The sequence below is a fragment of the Pipistrellus hanaki genome (assembly GCF_964339955.1).
Source record: "Pipistrellus hanaki genome assembly, chromosome: 4".
Taxonomy (NCBI): domain Eukaryota; kingdom Metazoa; phylum Chordata; class Mammalia; order Chiroptera; family Vespertilionidae; genus Pipistrellus; species Pipistrellus hanaki.
Genome location: NC_140506.1, coordinates 58,120,266 through 58,125,878, shown reverse-complemented (window position 1 = coordinate 58,125,878; position 5,613 = coordinate 58,120,266).

The following is a 5,613-nucleotide window of genomic DNA, read 5'->3' as shown; positions in this document are numbered from 1 at the left end:
AGAGATCGACGGAAAGGTCCCAGGTTTGATTCCAGTCAAGGACGTTTACATTGGTTGCGGGCACATCCCTGGTGGGGGTGTGCAGGAGACGGCTGGTCGATGTTTCTCTCTCATCAACGTTTCTAGCTCTCTATCTCTCTCCTTTCCTCTCTGTAAAAAATCAATAAAATATTTAATAAATAAATAAATAAATAAATAAATTCAGAGACCTTTCTTTGTTATTCTACACACTCTTAAGTGATAAGACAAGCACAACCTTCATATAGCAGAATAATATATATATTGTCAGCTTCTTAGAACATATTTTTGCATTTCCCCAGTGTTGTGGAGAATATCCATTAATTAATCAATTTTAAAATTCTGAATTTCCAATGGGGGAGGCAAGAAACCATTCTTTTTTAAGGCTAATTAGCTAACACAGAGACTTGCACACACTGGGATTTTAAAATAATTTTCTTTCATTTTTTTGGAACAGCATTAACCACCAGTATTATTTTTAAAGTTTTATATCACCATTTGAGATAAGTTTTGAGGCAAGCAGAAGGCTAATTTTTAAATGTGTTTCATATGGTCTGTTTTGCGTGGTAGGATAATCTGGGTAAACCTTCTTTTGAGACATTCCTTCCATTTATCTCTTTGTTTTCTCTTTGCTCAAGCAGCAGCCAGCTTGTTCTTCACCTCAAGAGAGCTAACTTGGCTTTTCCAGGGATTTTCAATTATTTCCAGATGTTGGACAAAATACAACATTGAGGATATCATAATTTTCAAAAAGTTTCTATATGTTTTGTAGTGTCATAGGTTCCAAGTCATCCTATATTCTCATTCACATTCAGATTTCACACTTTACTAAATTTGCAGCAATTTTTCCTCCTTTCATTGCCAATGTCCCCAACATCAATGGCTCAGTTCTCGCCTTTTTGTGTTCTTCTGTGAGACTTAACAGAATTCTCAAGCATGAAGGTGCTTTCCTGATCCTGTTCTCAGTGTGGGTTTCTCAGTGGTGAGGTGGAGAATCCTTCTCATCCGTGCTGCCTTCAGCAGCTGTGTAAATACAGCTGGAAACTTGCGAGGGGACAGTGTCGATTGTAAATAGGTTTCCTTATGTGTTTTGGAACGCTGTTCTGAGAACGGCGAACCTTGGATTTCAGTTGAGCCTTCATGGGCTGCAGTACAACTTACATCCACCTATTAAATGTGACTTTCTGGTTTTGGACAAAGCCTTTCCCTTGGTGGACATATTAGTTCTTTAGCTTCAGGCTCTTTCTTGGACTTTCCGCTTTACAACATCCTAAAACTCATAGCCAACAAAAATATTACAAATTCTTTGTCTTCTGAATGGTTTGTATAAGAGAGGTGTATTAGTTTGCTAGGGCTGCCATAACAAAATACCACAGACTAGGAAGTTCAAATGACAAAAATTTATTTTCTTACAATTCTGGAGATCAGAGTTGGTGTCTTTTGAGGCTTCTTGGCTTGGCTGATAAATGGCCATCCTCTCCCGGTGTCCTCACTTGGCCTTCCCTCTGTGTGTGCCTGTGTCCTAATTGTCTATTTTGATTGGGACATATTAGATGAGGCCCACCCTCATGACCTCATTTGACATTACTTACTTCTTTAAAGGTCCTATATCCAAGTACAGTCACACTCTGAGGTACTGAGGGTTAGGACCTCAACATATGAATTTTGGAGGAGACACAATCCAGCCCATCACAGAAAGAAAGCAAGAGGAAAAGGGAGATGGTGATAAGAAAATTACCTAAGGTTTGCTATGGAAATACTGAATATGTGAGTTCTACACTCAACAGATATAAAACTAAACTCATTATCACCCCCTTCTCCCAAATCCACTGTTATTCCTATATGTTTCTGTTTTAGGAAAGACCAACATCATTGAAGCAGTCACAAAGCCCGGAACCTGGGATCATCTTGAACTCCTCTCCTGCTAATCTCCAGGACTCTATCAAGGTCCTAGGGAGTTCTGCAATTCTGCCTTCCTGCTGTAACTGTACTCCTTCCCTCTTCTCCTATCCCATAGTCTCTAGCTTAACTTGGGCCATTTTTAATTACTCACCTGAATTACTGTAAACGCCTCTTAATAATCTGGCTGAAGGTGATGCACAACCTAAACTTATGAAGAATGAACAGAAGTTAACACACTGAAGAAGGGGAAAGGAACATTCTGGTAGCAGGAATAGCAAGTGAAAAGGCCCAAGAGCCATGCCGCAGAGTGACTCAGTGGAAAGCTGCACATCATTCAGGCTGACCAGAGAGGGACTAAAGATGAGGCTAGCATGAGAGGCCAGGGCATATCATATAGGTTTTATTCTAGCACGTACCTATAATACCTAGTGCTACCTTCTATGTAAGGCTAACTAAAATGCCAAACACTATACACAATTTTACATAATGCAGCACTCTAATACTATGGTACAAAGCTCACTTGAAAAACGAAGACACTGAGACTAAAAGGTTAACTGACTTCTCCAGGGTCACATAGACATGGCTGTAATCACGCTTATAAGCAGCCTTTCACCTGGAACTCAAACTCACGGGATTTGTTTTAACTCCAATGACATGGACTGATAATAAACAAAATTGTGGGAGTAGATATTTGAGATGCAGTTGGATATATGAAGATGCATTTGAAAATGAAGTATCTAAGGAAGTTTGAAGGAAAAGCCTGTATCTACTGTACATCCTTTCATTTTGACCACATCTTCTGGTGGACCATGGTACACATGTCAGGGACAGAAGACAAGGGTCAGGTTCTGGCGCAGGGTTCTTTGGTCCAATTTCTTAGCTCATGATCTGTCCCTGCCTCTGCCTAGAATGTCTCTTTCTCATTTTCTTCAATTTTCTGACTTTTATTCATTATCCACAAATTTAGTTTAAGCATCACCCCTTTTAGGGAACTTTCATTGAACACCTGTCCCATTTAGAAAGGAACCTCGATGCTCACAGTGTACCTGTGCAGAGCTCTGCCATTGACCTGACCACATTGCACCATCGCTTTGCCTTTGGTTGTCTCCCCATACGTGTATTTCAGATTATAAATTCCATTAAGATAAGGATATTTGCCTACTTCTTTTCCCCTTTTTCCTAAGAAAATTTTGCTTTTATTCAGGTTTCTGTCTCTCCTGCATTCAGTCCACATATCTCAAGGGAGGTCACCTCTTTCCCATCTCAAGAAATGGATCTGATTGTTTAAGCCGGTGGTTCTGAACCACAGGTGAGTTGTCTGGACACATATTTGGTTGTCACAACTGGGATTTACTACTGACATGCAATTGGTAGAGGCCAGAGATGCTGCTAAACATGCTACAATGAACAGGACAGCCCCCTTCCTTCTCCACATTCTTCCCACCCCATCCCTTAGCCCCATCCAAGAATGATTCTTCCAGCCCCAAACATCTATCGTGCTGAGATTGAGGCTGGTTTAAGTTAGTGTTTCCATGGCTTTGCTTCCTGGCTGTTTATGGTCTAGGCACGAACATATGCCGTAAGTAATTAATCAGACTGAAGTGAAGGATGCTATTCCATGATTGGGGGAAAGATTAAAGAGATGGATGATAAAGCTAGAGGGTTAAATTTTGGTCACGTTGTGGTGAGTTCTGGGTGGAAGGCTAAGTATGATCTTTATCCTGCAATGGAGCAGCAGGTACTATTATTAGAAAGGTGTTTGGGAGAGTGGGTATCCCATACAACCTCAGAGTGGATGGGAGGGGGCAGAGCATGATAGCATGGAGCACTGTGAGGTAGTAAATGCTACAGTTCCTGAGTGAGGTGACATGGTGTGAATTCCTTTATGCCCCTAGCAGTTAGCACAGTCTCCTACAGGTAGAAAGACTCGAGTATGTTTATTGGGTAGTTGGATTGTAACTGTTTTTTGGAACACAGTTGTAAATAGACTGTGATTCTGACCCCAGGAGGTCATGGTTTGATTCGTGGTCAGGGTACATGCCCAGGTTGCAGGATTGATCCCCAGAAAGGAGTGTGCAGGAGGCAGTGGATAGATGATTCTCTCTCATCACTGATGTTTCTATCTCCCTTTCTTCCATCTTCTCTCTGAAATCAATAAAAACATTTTTAAAAATCCATGTCATCTAAATGTCTTTGGTTACAATGAAGTATCAGCATATAATAAATCCAAAATTTCCATTTTGAAAGGACATTTTAGGTTAGGTAACTTTTACATAAACACTGAAGTTCATGTGTGTGTGTGTGTGTGTGTGTGTGTGTGTGTGTGTGTATTGAAGAAGCAACTTTTGACTATAACCTCTTGGGATCGATTTTTGGTCCATGTGGCAGTGCCCTTGTGAGTTTCTTTTCAAGCCCAACTGAGACAAATGACGAAGATCTCAATATTGAGGTGCCCCTGACCCCTTGCTAGGACTTCAGACTTGCAGAAGCAGCTCAAGGCGTCTGCCCTCTTCCACCACCCTACTTACCATCCAGACCTTCCTTCATCATTTTCCTGCAGGTGAACTCTGGCCCCCAGAAGGCATTAGGGAACTTTAAGTTTTATGTCTTCCCTTTGTTCTCAGCAATGGCTTGTGTATGTGTGTGTGTGTGTGGGGGGGGGGGGGGAAGAGGGGTGACTTGTTTTAGATTAATTCAGGGAAGCTCCTAGTGGGCCCCTTAAACATAATACCCACTAGCAGACTAGTACACATTTGCTGCTGCAGTGGCTTTCGTAGTGTGAAAGGAGACAGTCTTAGAGAATTTACTCTTTACTAAAGAGTGTAAAATATTGCTTTTTTAAGAGATGCTATTTCTGTGCCCCCCCAAAAATACTAAAATCTAAAAAGATGATATTTTATAAACATGTTTTTGTAAATTCTCTTCCCCTGCCCCTTTTCTTTTGACTGTTACAATAGAAAACATTGCTTTTAGTGATATAAAATGTGGATGTCCAATTTAGAAGACAGTATGATCCTTTATATATTTTTTTATTGGCAAAGCGATTTAATTAGAAAATAATCTTCCTCTCTAACATCCGATACTATAAAATATCCCGTTTTTTGGCAGTTTATAGCAAAATGTTGAACTATCACGTGACCATGAAAGAAAGATGATTTAAATAAGAAAGATGACTTTTTTTAAAAAAAAATCTTCGATTTTAAAAAGTACTTTCTCAGTGGGGCAGGGAATGGAGAACATGCTAAATCGTTCAGGGAAGAAGGAATCACAGGGGAAGTGTGTTGGGCTGATCACACCCATCTCAGCTCTTGCAGCCTGTGCACGAGCGCGCCCAGTGTGTGTGCCAGTGTGTGTGCCCCCGTATGCCCCAGTGTGCGCGCGCAGCCTGGGGCCCCTGGGCCGGGCGTGGGGCAGCCGGGCTTCCCCGCGGGCGGGGGCGCGTCCCTGTGGGGACCCCCGGGGCTCTGTGTGTCTGTGTGCACCATCGGCCCCATTTCCTGCTCCGCTCAGGACGGGCTGGCCCCGGGGAGGCGGCCGCCGCCGTCCCTTTCCCTCAGATGCCCTCTGCCGCGGGTTTATGATTACAGCGCCGGCCGCGCCCCCCCGCCGCCCTGGCAGCTCGCCGGGCCGTGCAGCGCCCTGGCCGCCTTCTCGCCTGGCGCGCCCCCAAACCGCCTCCTCCACCGCCTCCGC